Raw genomic sequence first — 19,994 nt, 5'->3', positions numbered from 1 at the left:
CAAATGTATAATCGATTTCACGTCCGGCATCAGAAGCGTCCTATCGTTCGTGGCGTTATCTTTCGATCATTTTCTCGACGTACTCGTGAAAGTTGAAGTATCTGGTATATCTTCCAGGGGTTTAGCGTTTGCGCGTAGATTGGTAATCACGATATTCTTAATACTCCATCTAGACGTGGCCATTGACGCGACAGAACAGGTTTGATATCGATTTTGAATATTCAGATGAGAAAAGTAAATTAACATTCAGAGAAAGGAAAAATAAACTGTCATTTATTTTCTTCCGTTTCTCAGACTGTTTTAATTACAATGAATTTTCCTATATCGATTCCTATATCGTTTCTTTAGAAATAAATCCACCGAAAAATTCATACTCGGTCGGAAAAAAATTTTAATAACGGAAGAATCATTAATTCCTACGTTATTTTCTCCAAGAAATAAAGACTTTCACAACATATATATACCATCTTCTATGTATTCAATAGTAATTGGAACGACTAACGAAAATTTGTCATTTACCTCACATAGTACAGCATATACACCCCTCGCAAAAAAGATAGCCCAGATGTGCTATCTTTAATTTCTCAGTGTCGCGTGTAGAGTTTTTCGTCTGTAACGTATTATTATGTCGTTCTTATTGTACATGTGCCATCATTTCGTTCTTAAAATAAAACAATTTTTTTTGTTACGCACTAAACCTCATAATATTTTTAATTATTTTCAACGAACCGCATATTCTGAGCTCATAATGCTTTGATATTATACAGTTACAGACGAAAAACTTTGCACGCGTCATTGAGAAATTAAAGATTGCACAGCTGGGCTATCTTCTGGCGAGGAGTGTATGACATTCTATTACGAAAGAAACAAAATTTCTGCATGTAGAGCTAAATCAACGAACAGCCACTGTATGTATATATATATATATATAGTATATACCATAAAGTACGTATTCCAATTTGAATTCTAAAAAGCCCAACTCGAAGCGTTTGCTGCGTTGAAAGCAGCTATTCTTCTAGCACGACAAACTATACCTGCTCACTTGCAGCTAACGGATGCGATCCTAGCGACTCTAGACGCGAGACCATCTGCATCCGGTGTAACACAGCGAGTCGAACATTGTCCTGAAGCGCAGCAGGCCGACCTCATGCGTACACCCGCTCGTTATGAGCTCTCTTTCTCTTACTCTCTGTCTCGCCTCTGTAACCCGCTCAGAGAAAAGAGAAAGAGAGCTAAGCTCGAGCGCGTTCGCTCGAGGAGGATGGTAAATGGTAAATGGGAAATTGTAAATGGTAGACCACTAGTGCGCGCCGAACATGAATGAATGGAACCTGCTTCGCCACTTGCATACCTATTATAGGAACTGAGCCAGCCGCGTACGTGCATACGGTGAACGCTGGCTTCGCGTGTGACCAGTTCACGCACACAGCGTGTCCATGCACGCCGACACGTGTAGACACGCGACCGTCTCGCTGCACAATGCGTCGATCTGTTTATCCGTCTGTCGTTCCTGTGCTCTGACTCGCTCTCGACACACGGAGAACTGCCCTTGGTTAATGGCATCTTCGCGGTCCACTCGCTTTCTGAATCGTGGCGTAACGCGCGTAAGGTCGGGGTGAGTTCGGAGTTCGATTCCTGAATCGTTGTTGTGGTTGCGTCGAGTCGTGTTCGTTGCTTTTTGCCACGGGGTGGAAAATAGAGGGCAGTACGTAGATAGACGGGTTATAAATTTAGATTATTGGAAGTTTTAAGATCGTCGAATGGAGTAATCGTCGGGAATTGAATGGGGATTTTAGAGTCGATAGATTGGTTTCATTTGAGAATGAGCGTAGAGCGATTAAAGGAACGGAAAAGCGAAATGGGAATTTTTGGGTGGTTGATCTCGTTGATTTTGTTCGAAAAGGCGACTAATTGAAGGAATCAGAGACGAAGTAGAGATTTCGGGCTGTTTCGTGACTTTGTTGACTTTGTTTAGGTGCAAATTGGTCGAAGAATCAGAGGTGAAATAGAAATCTCAGCCCATTAAGGTTGTTGGGTAGATTGACTTCGTTTGGGAAAGAACGTACGATTGAAAGAAACAGAGATAGTTCGTTCTTGGACGAACGAGTAATTTGATTTATGGATTGTTGATTAGATCGATTTCATGGTTAGTTTCTGGATGATTTATGACTTATTGATTGGATCTATTTCATCTGAGACGGTATATGTATATCGTTTGAAAGAATCTGGAATAAACGAGTTTCTGAATGAACAAGTAATTTCATTTGCTAGAACATTTGCTTTGTAAAATGAACGTATCTTTGTCGTACCCTTTCAGTCTCTGCTTAAAACGGTATGCAACCGCTAAACCTGTCCGACAATGAACTTGTAAATATTGCTTCTAAAAGATCCAATACCCGAATCGAACAACATTAAACCCGCAATGGTCGAAACGACCGACGAACGTTCCTTATCGAAACTGGCGGAGGTTAAAGTTCCAGGCGGAAAAATTCCAGACGGATTCAATTACAGTGGTGCGGGCATTTTGTAATCGTTGAACGGCGTATCGACGCACGACGCATACTTTATGAAGCCAGTTTCGCTAATTGGTGAGCGCGTAGCTTAACAAGGTAGTCTTGTAGGCAGTAAAATGATCAAATTTTCATCCTGGCCGCGATCACAAACCCAGGCACTGCACACTCGGTACTTGTGCACGTCAGAAAGTGGCTCGTTACTTACGAGCCCGACCCGATAATTACTATCCCGTTTAACACACCGATGAAATTTACTGGCCAATATATTATCCTTTACGCGCCGAGCAACGGGCCGATTTAATGGTTTCATTCGCGCCGCGACGGAAAGCGTCTGCTTCTTCGAGGTGAGCCGTTGCACAAGGCTCCGCGTAGAAACCGAGTCGCGTCGATACGTCTGCCATCCTTTAAATCAAACCGCGCATAATACTAACTCTCCTCTTTTCGTGCAATCTTGCAACGATCGGTCGAATACGAACCCATTGCGAGTCTTTTCTTTTTCCTTCCTCTCTGTCCCTTCTCGTTCCTCTCGTCGTGCACGCGAACGTTTTACGACCGACCCGAGAACTCGCCTCTTAAAACGAGAGAACGTTTTTTAATTTCTCGTTTTCTACCGCGCAAAGGAACCCGTCGCTAATGATGTCGCAAATTCGTCCCACTTTACCTCCGTCTCGATTATCGAAACTTCTTACGACGCGGGCTATTTGATATATATGCATATTTTTACTAATTATATAGTAGATATACCGTAAAGATTGTGTTATGTTGGCTCGTAAGTTCGTGTTTTAGGCTTCGATTTTAGTCTTTTTTTTTCATAATCATTCGACGTTCGTTAATCAACTAATACGCTTCGTCGTTAGTTCGAACTTTTTTCGATATCAATCTTCGAAGAATTTTCCCAGTTGCACGTTGCGAAAGGAGATTATTTTCGTTTCACCTCGGGGCTTAACATTACGTAAACAATATCTCTCGCCGATATGAATGTGTCTAATCGATCTCAATATGCAAACGTCGGTGTACAAAATTGCATATTACGACGTTAATGTACAAGGAAAAACCAAAATCTGTCACGTAACTGTCACGCATATCCGTCAAACGAATCTCATGGTTTTCATTGAACACGCGATAAAAACCATAGAAACCTACGAGCCGGTCGATATATTGTTAAAATTCATTACCTCTCTCTTCGCGCAAATACAAGTGGCAATTATGGTATCTAACACTCGTCACACTGATCACACTGTCTTCTACGTATTTATACACACGCTACACAAAAAATTATCCTATTTATGTACCTCGCATCAACTTAGTCAAAGATAGACGTTTGACGTAACGTTCGACAGGTTAAGGATTAAATTACGTAGTCCACGAACGGTATGCGTGCGATTCGATGAGTCGCGATATCACCAACTGGACCGTACACTTCTGTGTTCACCGATCATGTACGCGTTTTCCGCGAGAAAAACGTATTCGAACGTACATTCGGGGTGGCGCAAACCAACGATCGCCAACACGTTCTGCATTTATTACCTAACGCGGCGATATTACCTTTGGGGAAGAAAGTTCAACGATTGCGTGCCCGGTCGTATCGCAATTACCGGCTAGTCTCGTTCACAGCGGTTCTTCCTGGACAGTTTCGACGAGTATCGTCGCCTCGACGGTAGACTTTAGCCATCTCCGGTCTCGATCGACCATCGCCAACTGACCATTTTGCCTGGTTGCGCAATAGGTCGTTGCTAGCGAGCGTCTTTCACGAGGATCTTTCACCGAATTATCAAAACTCGCACACGATTTATCCCAGGCAGATGTCTGCAGACGAGGAAGAACACAGATCGGTTACGTGATCGTCGAAGGTAGACGGCGATTCCGTCGATACGATCGATTTTATTGATGGCGAACTTGCAGATCGCGGAAGCTGTGTCTCAAATCGAAACGTTTTCTTCATTTCGTTCTAAACGATCTTTTGACCGGCGATTATATTAATCGTGCTTTTTACTTCCTGTCTAGTCGACTTGTTAATCGTACGCAGGGAGAACGCTTTCGAAACTCATTGTCCCTTTATCTGGCTTCATTCGGCTGGTCCCGATCGATTAATTTGTCCCGTTGGTAACGGTGTCACGCGCTGCAGGGGCTTGTCATTTTTCATGCGAATCGCCAACACCGTTCCGAACCGCGCGTAATCTACGCTTTCGATCGCCACTTTCGAGCCACCGTCAATTAATTCGGCTGTCCGGTGGAAGTGGACGCGACACGATGGACGAATCGTCTAAATAGCAGCCTGATTAACCGTTCTGCGTCGATACTTTTCACGCTGAAAGTTACACGTTCAGCAAAATCGAGTTTCTCTTCTAACGTGTCAACTTACGTTTTTATTTTACAACAGCATGGAGACACCTTAATTTTCTAGATTTCCGTAGCCGAATAAGAACCATAAGAGAATTCTCAGCGTGACAAAATACTGCGATCCCTTTTTCCTTATTCCTTTTTTTTTTCAATTAATTTACATCGCTGAATTTTATCTGAAAGGGAATTTCGGAGATTCGTCCAGCAGAGATTTTCTTCGCTTAAATTTCACAACTTTATAAAGTTTGAAGGTTCGAAGGAACATAAAGTATTTTTTTTTAAATTATGAAATTCTTCTGCTTCTTTAATTTTTATCTACTTTGATTTTATCTTAGTTTTTGAATCATTTAACGATCTTTCAATAACGTTTACGCAATTTCTAGACAATTTCCTAGCTTTTTTAACAAGTTGGTCGTAACTCAAAGAAGAATTCCCAACGGCGAACAACTCGACGAAACACTCGAGTCATAAATAAGTTTAACCTGTCTGTCCCTAATTCGAGGGCCAATTTTCGTGAGCGATTTGCCCGGGCCGGAAACGTCACGATACAAGTGTATAGCTGACAACGTAGTCATTAAATCAACGCGATCGTCTAAAGGGTCCTGGTGAATTACCAGAACCACGCGATCCTTCTTCGACCAAGTACGTATGATAATCAACTAGTCAGTGCGTTACCATTTCGAACGAAAGTTAACAAGCTTAACGACCTACGTTCTCACCGACCGATTCGTCGATATTCACGATAACTTTGTGTCTTCGCGTACTTTATATCTCGTACGAGCCTCCTAGGCGCGATTAATCAATGCCCCGAACAAACGTATTCTTGGATCGTAAAAAAAATTTACGATGTTTTTATTGGCCTGCTAAGCAGCGTCGTTCGATAGGCAATGTCCAAATTTATCATTCTGTACGTTCTACAGCGTTAAATAGGTAAATCTGTGCGAGAACAGAGAACCGAGAAATCGTCGATTCGTGTATTAACCCACTTCTTATTTAATTTTTCGCACAAACGGTACTATAATAACGTTTTTCGGGACGCGATTTCGTTTTTTAAAACGGATACAGGAGTCATTAAATATTCCGCTTTTTATCCTAATGTATTTATTTAAACAAGGACGTTCATTGCGAAAACGGAAATAATTAACGGAGAAATTAGAAATCGCCCATTTTTATAATAATTTCATTATTTAGAGACGCTATCTCTCCACGCCTGACGCTTCGCATAAATAAAGGATAAATTATACCCGCTTATTTATCTGTATAAAGATAAACTCGACTTAATTGAAATTGATTCGTCATCTATTAATTCTTAATTTCGCAATCATAGAAGTTCCCGATTAAAATTACGGACCGGCCAATATGTTGAGGAAACGATATCTCAGTTTTCAATCTTACGATTAAAATGAAAATGTTTCCACGAGTAGGTAGACATTTATTCTCGAAAAAATCCCTCAACACGCATCTCTCGTTCGTATTTACATCACAAAAGTACCTATCGACAAACATCCCCACTCCGGTTTGCCAATTATCGAACGCGATCGCTCGTAAGATTAATGCGCGATTGCAGGAAACGATTTTAATAGCCCGTCGTTAGAAGTTCGACTGCGTCTTTAAATTTGCATCTTGCACGGGAATTAATATTTAAAATCCTACAACGGGCGGATTCAATCGTCGCGGCGCTCCCTCGCGATTGCAAACTCGAAGATACGTAGACCGTGGAATCCGGCTCCGATTAATCGATACAATTAAGCCGATAAAACTCTCGCGAACGAGGAGGCAACGTATCGTCCGCGTGGCTCGTTAAACGATCTTCGTTCCGCCTTCCATCTTTATTCCGGAAATTGCCCCGCGCGCCTTCTTTTTCTCCACATTAATCTCGATCGAGTGGGATAAGAAAAAATTCAAAGGAACGAAGAATTTCGACTGGCTGGAATGGACGAGCAAGATTCACCGTGACTTTGTTGATTTACGTCGCGCGGCTCGCCCATCAAAATAATATATCCGCGAGTACTTAGTCGCACGTATCTGATTATATTATGGTGATTAATGACGTCCACCGTCGAAACGATAACGTTTCAATTCAATTTATGATCGGCCGTACGTTAGCCGCGTCGGTTAAATATCTGGCGATACATCAAGCCAGCTTGTGGTGGCGTGGGTATGTCCCTTTCTCGAGAGGTTCGTCCTAAAATGCCGCGAATTCTTACGACGTTAATATTTACATTCGAAATAGCCTTTTGTAGCGAGAAAAATATACGGTGAATTTTAAAGACACGAAATTACAGAAATTTGTTTTGCCTACACATACGTACCTGCATAGATATGTAAGTAATTTGTGATAGGAGAAACCGGAAAGAACGTTCAGAATTTCTTCTATCTATTCCGTATCGACAGTAGCGAGATGAAGGTATTCTGAATCTGCTTATGAAACATCAACTTTCACGTAAAAATGTGATTAACAAATTCCTCTAACACGAATATGATACACGCTTTAGAACGACAAGTTTGTTCTTCTTTCTCAAACGTTGTTCAGCCGTGCAGGATCGAGCCACCATAGTAAATATTTCGTTCTCTTCGATCGTTAGCGAAGAAAATACATTTTCTCCGAAGTTTCTGCAAAGAAGACATCACGCACTAATATTAGCGCCGAGAAAATATACCCGCATTTAGCCAGTTAATAACTCGTTGAAGAAACGTATCATGATACCTACTTCCTTTTCAAATTGGTAGGTATCTGTTAAGCTATGGATATTTATCGTTTACTTAGTTAATAATTTATTCAAATAGAATGTCGCTTATGCACAACATCTGGCCAGAAAGAGCTAACACGATTCAAGCCTCTCGTTTCTTCGAACAAAAATCACGTTAAAGGAACGTACGTACCTTTCAAAGAACCAGCAGACCATTCAATAAATCTTACGTCATTCCACGCGCAAACAAGGTTTCGAACGCGAAATCGAACGAGCTCGCCTATGCACGCATCGAAATCACCAGCGTCCGAGCCGAGAGACACGCTCGGTAACGTTTGTTTCTGCGCAACGTGTCTTACTCTGTCGAGCGGCTTGTATAATTTGATTCAGACTGGCCAATAAACGGGCCACATGGACCAAACGAGCACGTCGAAACACCACGAATATTCCTCTAGCGTGTAAGTGCTCTGGATTTTCTTGTTCATACGCGCGTTCCTACGTTGCCCGAAGCCGGCTTCGGATATCAAAAACCAGTTCGAAGTCAGCGAAGCATTATGATCCCGAATACACATCCGTGGCCCGTTAACTAATCTCCCTATGGCGACCTTCCATTAGCTCGATTCCACGGCCGATACATCATCGCGTGTGCGAGCAACGTTCCTCTCCTTTTCGCTTGGGTTCGTTCCTCCCGGCGGATCTGTGAGTCGTGAGGGTGACCGCTATGGATGGGGCGTGATTTCTGCGCTAGTTTTTAGTCCAAGCCGAGCGTAATAAATTGGAATTGGAAGGATTTTTATACGAATTTATCTTTTTTCGGACGTAATTAAGAAATGGAATTTTTACGCAGGTATTTTACTTTGAATATTTTCGATGTTATTCGTCAAATGTTTGCATGAATTTTCTACGAATAGGGTTAGGATAGTCGATTGTCTGGTATATATGTTGAGGTTATTAGATGTATGAACAGAAGAACGCGTGGATAAATTGTAAAGTAGAAAATATATTTTAATACAGAAGTGTAAGTACAAGTAGGAATATAATTTGAGCTGATCCCGATCCGCGCGCTAGCAGTGTTACCCTATAACTGAAAGCCCCGAAACCATCGTCGCCTGTCTACTGTTTATGGTCTGCCTTCGTCCCGGTCTATTGTCTATACGCTGTCGATGGCTTCAGTGCTCGAGAAAACTAAAAAGACCAGATTTAGAGTTCTCTTAGAAGTGGTGACCACTTCAACAATACCAAACGGGGATCGTTAATTCTGCACGAAGAGAAGAGAATTCCTACGTTATCTATTTGGCATGCCAGTCCTAACGTCGTTACGTTCCTTGTCGTAATGCGCGTTTCACAACGAAGAAGAAAAAAGAACGAACTATATCCGTTCCTCAGCTACGCTACCCGAAGTCATCGACTTCCATCAGATTTCCTCTCCGTCTCTTCGTCGACATTTTATTCCAGCAAATCGATACGGGTTGATCAAAGCAACTTGCAAAAAGAAGCCACTGAAAATTTCCCCGCTGTGAAACATCGAGCCTGAAGAAAGTCCTACCCTTTTTAAAGATACGATCGGTATCGCAACGATCCAACTTCTTTCGGGCATAGCGTGTCATAAACGCCAGATACGGTAGACGATTTCTAGAACGCTCGAGAGCCATTGGGAGCTTTCGATCAGTGATTCAGAGCGGAAGATGGTTCGCGGACCGTTGAAGATCTCGAACCGCCTTAGCCTGAGGCGAGCTTCCGTCGCTCGACAAATCATTCCTCGTTAACGCCGACCTCCTCTTTCGTTCTCTTTCGATACCGCGGCGAAAAAATATCAATTTGCAGTATATCTGGCGGTGCGTACAGACCGGTTAACGGTTCTCTTGTCCGCCGCGGGTTCCACGTCTCGTTTCTACCTCTCGGCCTCTACCCTTCTTTCGACCGTGCTGCGATTATCGAGCGTTCCTCATCTTCGATCTTTCGGTTCTCGTCTCTTCCGCTTCCCGCCACGGGAACCGATCTGATACGCGTTATCCAGCCTTCTTCGTCCCGCGTTATCCCGCTTGTTAACGTTCGGCACACTTATCATCCGGCTAAAATAATTTATTGTCACGATCGGCTACGCCGGCTCTTCGATCCTGTCCTCTTCGACCGGCGGCTGTTACCGTTCAAAGACACCGAGCATTATCCTCGATTAACCCGTCCCGATTTCATCGTTTTTCCACCTGCCGGCTACTCTGATCCAATTAATTTCTACGGGAACGCTTTCATTATGCTAACGAACCACCGGAGGTTTCGGTCTCTTTTTAGAGTTAGGGACGTTCTGCCCGAGTAAATTTAAATGCTAGCGTAGAGCGAGGTTAAGTTACGCCAGTCAGGCTAAGTATATTTTGTGTTGTAACTCGGCCAGTTCGATCGCCAACAAGATTTTAGCAGTTCATATCCGAAGATAGACCATTTGGTTATTCGACGCTATTAGTGGCGTGGTAAATGGCGAAATATATTGGGCACGTTGACAGCTCGATGATTATAACTTTTTACTAGAAAGTGCGTGTTATAACTTCTCTACTCGTCGAAATGTTCGTCCAAGTAATATTAAAATTCTCCGCTGTAATTATCATAATTCAGAATTTTAGAATATCGAAGCGCCGGTCACTATAATAATCCTACCTTACTGTACGTCCATCAAGCGTATCCTGTATATCGGATGCATTCGAAATGGAGAATCTGTGTATCTCGATGATCGAAGATAAAAAAGATGGCGAAGGATTAATTTCTGCATTAAAAGATACAAAATTATTCGTAATCGAGGAAGACGTTGGGATTTCATCGAGGCTATAAACGAAAGGATCCGTTCGTGTGATCCTGGCGGAAAGTTCCCTCATTTTTCGAGCACGGCTGAGCGTGCAGAAATGAAAAGCGTCATTTAGTAGCGTCAATAGCTCGCGAAGCTTTCCCACATGAGCAAGGTACGTGTCGCGAATTCTTCTTCTTTGAGGAATTTCTCCGGACAAATTGTTCGTTGTTAAGGCGATTTTTCGTTTCGCGCGGCTAATGAAACAGCCGGACGAGGAACAGAGGAGAAAAATTACGAAGAAGAAAAAAATTGGAAAAAATGTATGAAAAAGGGAGATAGGAATTTTTGTTGTTCGCCGAACCAAACGTGTTCTCTGTGACTCGTCTAACGGTCCCATCCTCGGCATGGATTTATCCTTCGTTCAGCCCTTTCTCTTGTTGGCGTTTTTCTTCTTCGTCGAGGTGATAACCACACGTCGACGGCGGGAATCTTCGCGACAGGTAAACCGAGACGCGGATACCCAAAGGTACAACACCACACAGATTACTCTTTCGTCTTTTTTCGTTAAAGGCGTTTCTTCGTTGGCTCGTTTCGAGTAGCGACGGGATTAGTTTAATACGTTCTTACGAATACACGTCAATTTTAACGCAAGAGTTCTACAAAAATTCCAGGCTATGATGTTTCGGTTCTTTAGAGGAATACGTAAATAGAAATCTGTTCGTCTATTTCAGAAATCATCGGTTTCGACATATCTATACGAACGAATTCGAAGAAGAAACGATTTCGATAGAAGTTCGAAATGTCTGTCAGATGAATCGTTAAAATATTTATCGATTATAAAATATTCACTAAATAGGGAAGCAATAATTTTCTATGATAAGAAATTTTCCAACCAGTTTCTAGAAAAATTGAATTTCAAATTAAGAGTTTAAGATAACGTTTATCTCTAATTTATAAACAAATCGACGATACGATATTGCAAGTCCTATTTTCCCTTTTCTTCCATTCATTACTTTATCGCGTGCAAACGTTTCGACGTGTTACCATTACTATATCATCGGCGAAATCACGACAGACACGAGACCTCTCAGTCAAGAACCAATACGAAAAACTGCAGAACGACACGGGCAAAAAGATGGATCAGCCTGTGGTAGTGAGGGCAAAAAACGCTTGGACATCCGGTTACGATAGTGTTACGCTAATTACTTGGCCTGTTTTTTGCCTCGTTGCGGCGTCGTACCAACAAACACAGAAAATTGCGTTAATATTATCGTTTGGATTCATGCGAGCGTTCGTCGGTCGTCGTTTGTTGATCTTCGTTCTCTATCTGTTGGAAACTAATCATGAGATCAAGTACAGTGGCTCGTGAAACTATTTGAAGGCTTGTAAAAACTTTTTACGACTGTATTATTATTTTAATAATTGATCAAACAGACGAACGTCAGACGAAGCTGTTCTTGTACTATATCACAGATACAAGAGTAGTTGTAGTATCGGTAGCGAAAATTTCTTACTTCGATGCGAATGCAAAAACATGAATTTCATTGCCACTGTTGCAACCTTTGCGGATATTTCGCGTTAACCCGAGAGATTCCCAAACATATAATCATTTGTTTTTATCTGCCATCCAGACAAGTACGTTTAATTTCGAGGAAAAAAGTAAAAGGTGTTGACAGACGGTGCTCTATCTGTTCATTAGGATAACAGAGGAAATTAAGTTGGCTCGAGGCAGTCGCGTTGGTGAGAACTGGAGGACAATACGCCTACGGGTGTTCTCGTCGAGTCGAGTTGTGCCTCGGATTAAGCATGCTCTAGCGTATTTTTAGAACGGCAGAAAAACCGCGCCTGCGGTTAACTCGAACACCACACTCTTCCATTCGACAAGATACTTCCAAGTATCTTTGAGGAAACATATTAAACTTATCCTTCGCGAAGTAAAAAAATGCATCTACATGTTTCGTTAAAGCATTCAGATTATATCGACTCGAGTAGAAGAGAGATCAAGAGCGAAGTAAAATCGATGGAACTGAAAGACGGAGAGAAATAGCTGACTTGCAGCGTTAATCGATAAATATATCGACTTGAAATAGAAGAAAACAATTAAGAGAATAAATGAAATAAAAATAAAAAAGAAAATAATTAAAATAAGGAAATAAAGAAATCGAAACCTGAATGAAATCGACGAAACTGAAAGAGGCTGAAAAGCGTAATCGAATCAAGGAAACTACACGTACGTCAAGAACGCTCTAACGTCAGAACTGGACATCTTCCTGGAAACGCGAGATTGTACAAATTTTTAAATTCAACTTCACCTGCGAGAGAGTGCAATCTCGACTCGCTTTCTCGAGCTTGGAATAGATTCAACGTGATACGATAGGAACAATCAGCGCTTTGTTAGCCGATTTCGTAACGCTATTGTACCACAATTTCTCGCCAACATTTCGCACGAGGAAATAGAAGATTCGCAACGGAAACGTCGTTACCAAAGGACGTCGTTCGAGGCGAGGAGCAAAATATTCATAGAGCAACGAAGACACGACGGTGAAAAGAAATGGTCTCGGTAAGTAGCGAATGGCGTGACAATACCCGACGGGAGTGCTTTTACCTCGCGGCTCTTTTACCCCCTTCGCTGCCATTCACCGGAAACGCCACACCATTATTGGCATTGTGGCGGCGTGAACAGCCGGCCGAAGGAAACGCGGCGCACACCCCGTGGCTTACTCTCACTGGGTTAACGATCGTGTTATTAGCGCAAATGAAATTGGCGACTGTCTCACGGCGGAATAGAGAGAAAGGAAGTGCCGGTGAAGAGGAAGAGGAGAAAGAGGCGTGAGTCCAATTTAACGCCGCCGCGAGAGACCACGCGTTAATTTGCATATCGAAATCAAACGCACGCCCTTGTCCAAATCCCTCTAATTTCTTAACGCGTTGTAAGGAGTACAAAACTCTACGGTGGTCTGCACTGTGAAACGCTGTTGAAACTCGTGTTGTCTTTTATTTTAATTCTTTGTAATATAAATGGGTTATCGATGGTTTCTTTGAAAGGAATTCTTATCTGTATGTTGAAAAATATTCGAAGTATTTGGCTTAACGAACGATCGTACGAAGTAACAGAGACGTTCGGTACGTTGGAATTTTGCTAGATTTCTTGAGAGCTTAGAATGCTGAAAAATTAGACGTGGACATAAATGATCTAGCTCGTCTGCAGGGGAATTATAATATCACGAGTATAACAATCAATCTGTATTAAGTATAAAAGCACAGCGATCTTGACGGATGATCGGTAAACAATATGTTTGTCATTTACAAAGAAACAATTATACAATTAAATATATTCTTCGTTATATCACTGATTAAATCCAAGGAATGAACGTAGAACTTGTCCATAGTTTATAACACGTAATGCAATCTTTTGCTTCTATCATATTATCTAGAAAAATAATCTAGTAGTTTAATATAAGTAGCATTGATTAAGAGATTACTAGCTCCAGCACGGTGCTACGTTCAACGTAAAATACGTTTAACGAGGCAACGAGCAACGTTAATACGAGGGAACGTCACGCGGAGCACGTTTCTCTTTGTTTATTTACGTTGATTCGCAATGTAGATCCGAAACAAATCGTTTCTCCCGAAGGTGACATATCGCGTGAGGCGGATGGATCCGAGGGGTTAATTCAACCGATCCTTTGTCGTTGCTGCGTCGTATTACTCGCGGGAACGAGAGCCCTGACAACTTAAACACGGATATCCGTTAATCCCTTCTTATTATGCTTTCGCGTGATCCACAGAAACGTTTCTGCGGACCACTTCGATTCTCTTCGTCCAACTGCGAAGTCGTCGTACTCGTAAACATCATTTTCGCCCAGTATCGCATACACAGCTTGTCACGATAAACTCATTACTTCAAATAATAGGTGAGAATATTATTTGTGAAACTTTTAGGATCGAGAAAAGGACAGTAGTAATAGCAGTAGTAGTAGTAGTAGTAGTAGTAGTAGTAGTAATAGTATTATGACAATAGTGGCTTTTCTAACAGTTCATATTTGATATAACGTTCTTTAATGATTTTCTAATGGGTTAATTTTGATGTTTTAAATAGCACAGTGATAGAAAAATTCGCACGCGTATTCACAACGAAATATAACATTTTTCTTGCGAATAGGTAACTTACGTTTATCTGTCCGGATCAAACTATTCATCTATCGTGAATTTACAGGGAAGAAAATTTCCTTCCTCGAGGACGAAATAAATCTTTCGCGTACAGGGAAACTGTAAATTCTAAGCCAGTTGGAATAACCGTTTGAAAGTATAGAAATACTAAAATACGCTTATCCAAGAGCTTACACAGTATCTATCTTATCGGCTTACAAATTTTCTTTTCACCTGCGTCCCATTGTCGCTACATATTTTTCTCAATTCTTTTTATATTTGATATTCTGCCTCGTTATTTAAAATAATGAAGATATCTCACACGAACAGGATCACCGCAACATCCTGTACATGCGTGTGGACGAATCGTCACGCGATTCCACAGAATCGGCGAAACGTTTAACTCGTTACCGAATGAACGTGACCGACGTATTCCATTTCTTTCCATTTGTCTTTTTTTCTGTTTTTCCTCGTTTTTTTCCTTTTTCTTCTTTTTTCTTTATTTTAACGCATGCACCAAGTTCTTCGGATAAAGCAGAAACTGGTTTGTCGGTTTTCACGGGGTTCCTTTTTGCGCAGCGTCCACCGCGGGCGCGAGCATTGTCATATTTCAACAGCGTTCCGTCCGGTAGTGAACGCGGTTAATTAGCACGCTATAAAGAAGCATACGGTAATACAATTTATAACATCTGCCTATTGGGTTATTATCGTTGCCAGTTCTTGCTGATAAATGTACCGTGAAAGTATCATTTGCCATCCTCCCTCCGCGTTGCTCCTTGGATTTTCTCTTTTCGCAGAGTTGCTTACGCGGTGCACGGGTATCGTGATAATGTGATTTCCGAGCCGATTACCAGCAGCTGATACCGGCTTCAGGCCCGATTATCGGAAGCTCCAACGCTTTTCTGTCTTCTCATTTCTACCTTACTCGCGACGTTTCAATTTATACGCCCGGTTTTCTGGGCGATCCTCGAGGATCTAATAGCTTTTCCCATCGCGGGAGATTAAATTCAGGAAATCGTGAGTTTACTGCGTGTATCTAGGAAGTACTAATAGTTTGTGAAATTTTAGCTACTGTTGGGTGTTTACATATTGGTTATTGCATGTCAGGGGAGGGTGGTTCTATTTAAATAACGATTCTAGAGAATTCTTCTATTAAGATTATTTAGTCGTTGCGTAATAAACATCCACCATCTTAGTCCAAACCAGTATTTTCGCTGACCATAACCTGTTTTAAAACGAAGATTTTTGATCAAATAATAACAGTTTGAACAAGCTTTATTTTCGAAAAAAGTAGTTCAGGCATGGCGTATTTCTAAGATAATATTTTAAATAAAGTACTAAATTACTGCTTTAAGAAATTTATACAATTAATAGAAGATACTATGGATCAAAGCCTCGTGAACGAAACGTCCAAGCGTTTTATGTTAACAATACAATTGAATCAAGGTCTCATCGCGGAAGAGAATTCATCGTACGATCTAACACAGCAAAGGATATCATAGCGTAACTTGTGCGCCTTCCAAAGAAGTCGCTTATTCTCAAACGTTCTTGACAACACTTCGATTCAACAGCATGTGCTTCAGTTCGATAGAAACTCGCTACATATCGTTCGATTGTTTGCACACTAACAAAACGCAATAAAGACATTACTATCGTCGTCGTCATCGTCTCAACGATAAAATATGCCAACAATGAATAACAGCTTAACGAAAAAAAGTCTACAACACCGCTACCTACTTAGCACACACGGTCTACTACTTAATCCCCTCTATCTACTACGTCTACTCCGATCTTTGCGTATTTTCCACGTGAAATATCTTCGTATAAAATCCGCGCAACCTGTCGTGCAGACATGCTACAACACGAACTCTAACCAACCCCTGTCACGATCTCGTCGATCGATCTCGTAAAATGGATCGCGTTATCGCTCGAACCGACAACGCAGAGTTAGAGTAACGCGCGGCCAACTCTAATTCCTCTGCTATTCCGTTACGCAATTGGAGCACTGGCCTGCGAGGAACAGTTAATCTTAATACGGCTTTATAGCTCCATTAAGCGTGCACGAGGATCACGAGAAGCGGCTCGCGTCCTCCGGGGCAGCGATTATCCCGCGGCTCTCGTGACGCCGTTGATCGCCCTTTCCAGACTAATTGTCGATTAAACGGTGGCCGCTTGCGAGATCGTCCGCCGCCGGGACCTCTCGCAGCAAAACTCGATCGACGTACGTGTCCCCGCACTGGAATCACGTATTATTTCGCTCGTGCATTTTTCCTCTAACCTTTTTGGTTGAATTTTTTCCAACTGTCGTCAAGGAGCTTCAACGGACGTTCGCGGGAACGCGCGTTCCGCTGCATACAGGGTGGCTCATTATCGATCGTTCAAGTCTCTGACGTAGGTTTGTGCAAGAATGTTGCTTTATGGTTCGTTATAAAGTGCACGCATCCCTGCTTTCTAATGAAACGTTTCTTCTGTCAGGTATCTACATTTGATTTTCGCGGTAGGACATTCTCGTATACGTAGATGGTATTAAGTAAAACGAAATCTTAAAATACTTGGATCTAAGTAATTAGCGTGTTATATTCGACTTGTAATAAAATTATCGCTGTTCGTATAGTTTAAAACAGGGTAAGATTTGAGATGCCTCGTAAATAACTTTTTGTGACTGAATAAAAAACACGAGATATATCTCATAACACGTAATGTATTAATAAATTCAATAAATACAAGGAAATCCTGAGGCCACTACTTTCCGATTCATATCAAACAGAAAAAGCGTGGAAACTTCTTTAATGAAGCAAAGAAATGATTCACGTGGTAGCTTTTATATTCTCAAGAAACCAATAATTTTCCACTGATTAACACGTAGTATCTTACATCGAGCATTAATCGTACGACCATCTTGTTAATATTATCACACTAATATCATCGCCCGAATTGTTATGCCTACATAATTACGTATTAATAACATAGGAACAAGTTTGCTAATAATATAAATATCTTGTATATTCAAGTTATTCGTAAACGTATCAACATTCGTCGTCTATTTATACTTGCTCGTTTACTAATATTATTAAATGGTAAATTATTTATCGTACAGCAAAGGCCCAGGTGCGACGACGTGTTACGTATATTTAGAAGACACCCTATAGTGCAAGGAACCTGCGGGTCTTCGTGGGTACACAGGGATGATCAGGAAAGTGTCCGGCAGGCCAGACCGTCCACAAGCGGTCACCCATTCCAAGGGTCATCCACTGGCTCTGCTCTCACTTAGCATAAAAGGGTAACTAGCAAATGCTCAATGCGTATACCATAATGGAACGAGTGTCCCATGGACATAATTAGGCGGTACCCATGGGAAATTCAGACCCTATTTCGGCTTTCCGTTTTGTGTAGACTCTGCATAAGCTGGGCACTAGCAAAGGGTCATCGTTGCGGACAGAGTCAGAGGTATCTATATGTGTGCTCTCTAGTTTTTCGACTCGCCTTTCAACCAGGTATCACGTGTGTTATAACACATCGAATAAAATAAGGCGAAATAAAAGTTATTCTGGACAGAGAAAAATTCCCGCTCGTAGGTTACTGAACGCTCGGCCCAAGATCAAGAAACTTAGATGATAAATTTGTTGCAGTTGGAGGATGATGTATTAGGTCGTCCGAAAAGTTTCTTTCTGTTTCTAAAAGTTTCTGTTTTATATTATTTTATCGAACTTCGTATGATTCATTTTGTTCTATCAAACTAAAGATCACAACGTTCGACAGATTAGGTTTCACGTTTGTATAAAGATGCGTTGCTGTAAAAGACATTTCTGTAAAAGAAAGACACTTTCCGGGCAACCTAATATTAATTAGGCTCTGTTCGACAAGACCAGTTTGGAAGTCGAGTTATACGATGGTTTAAACTATAGTGTATCGTTGATGTATCTGCTGCGAATCTGTAATTGTATGCATGTATTTCTCTGAATTACGTGTATGTGAGTGTGCCTGTAAAATATCGCCTACCTGTCTTGATTATATTAATTGAAATTAGCAAGTGTCTAGTGAATTATACGTATAATATACTCATGTCAGCGTGTTTTTGAAATTTCCACCACTTGTCTGAATGAATATTTTTCACTGAAATTTCCTTCTATAAAATATTTTGTGACTTGTTTGCCTTATAGCGTATCTCTGTTGTCTTAGAAAATGAAATTTGGATAATGGAAGAATCGCGTGCAGCGTACAGTGACGGTATCGCAAATCGAGGCTAATTCGATGCATACGAGGCGGAAGTCAAAAACGTTCACGATGTGTCACGAGTGCTATCGATAACTTTTATCAGAATGAATTTCAATTTTCCGCTACCCTGCGTCTTCGAACTCTTTATCGTGGGAAAGCGTTTCGCGCGTGACAGCGAAACACGGTAAAAATACTGAACAGTCCTAGAGACGAGCGACAACGCGTTTTTAAGCATTCGAGTGTTAATCAATAATACATGAACATTGAAGGAGAATTTCAAGAAAGGGAGCATCTTTGAAATCGCTAGATTCTGCGAAGAGACAAGTTCAAATACTTTACGATTCGTCAAATATTCTGACGATCGGAAGAAAATTGCCTTTTGCATAAATCCAATATTTTATATTTTAATCAATGCCATATGGTTTTTCATGGAAATAGTATCTTTCCCATCGAGATTTCAAGTAGACTGTGGATTTCTATGCAATTTCATAGTATTATGAAAAATGGAATCTAACTGGACACACGATTCACCAACTAAATATTATAACAAATAGTTTATATATTTTATACTTTTTCGTATATTATTGACATTTTGAATATTTTTACACTTTTCAACTTTTCATAAAAGAATGCACATCCATAGTATAAGTCTAATTTCCTTCGAAACTGCCACATAGAAATCCAACTTCGTTCGATGCGAACGACTTGCCTTTATTTCTGCACGAGACTCGATGTCACTCTTAACGTTTTTCATCGAAGTGAAAAACAAGGTACGTTGATGCGATCACATTCGAAAACAGAAAACACTGGCCGATCCGAACGGAATGGTATGCTCGGTAGGGACCGTAAAACGAAAAACAAAGTTTTCTGAAAGTTTCGACCGGATATCGGGGGAGAACACGGGTTCGCGAGGCTGACAACGTCGCACGGTTGAAAACACCGTGACGAGAGGAACACAACGACGACAACGACGACGGCAACGAGAAACAGTCGTTCGGTGAGGAACACGAAATCTCACGATGACGAGCCTCCAAGGCCAGTTGGAAACGCGATACCATTAAGGACTCGCGGCACTCGCGCCAAAATCGTTTGCGCGTAAAAAGAAGTAACGTCGGTCTTCGCGGGGTAACGGTCAACTTCCGACATGTCTTGCGTATCGAGCGGCAAAGTCTCCACTCAGTAGGCTATCGGTGGCTTTCAACGATAGTTGCAGCTATTCCAAAAAATTATGATCCGATTAAGGTCAAAGAATAAAACTCACGGCTACCTTGTTCCGGACGAATCCAATGTCAGCGACCGATGTGGTAGCTA

The 19,994-nt window shown here is 41.4% G+C and overlaps 1 protein-coding gene across 4 annotated transcripts in view; it reads right to left on the bottom strand.

The window, feature by feature from the left end:
- grh (grainy head) overlaps window positions 1-19,994 on the bottom strand; it is a 161,794-nt gene that overhangs the window by 67,562 nt on the left and 74,238 nt on the right. The window lies entirely within an intron of this gene.

Source organism: Bombus vancouverensis, chromosome 14, assembly GCF_051014615.1.
Source record: "Bombus vancouverensis nearcticus chromosome 14, iyBomVanc1_principal, whole genome shotgun sequence".
Lineage (NCBI taxonomy): Eukaryota > Metazoa > Arthropoda > Insecta > Hymenoptera > Apidae > Bombus > Bombus vancouverensis.
The sequence above is the reverse complement of the archived record's forward strand: the minus strand, read 5'-3'. Positions and strand labels throughout refer to the sequence as shown.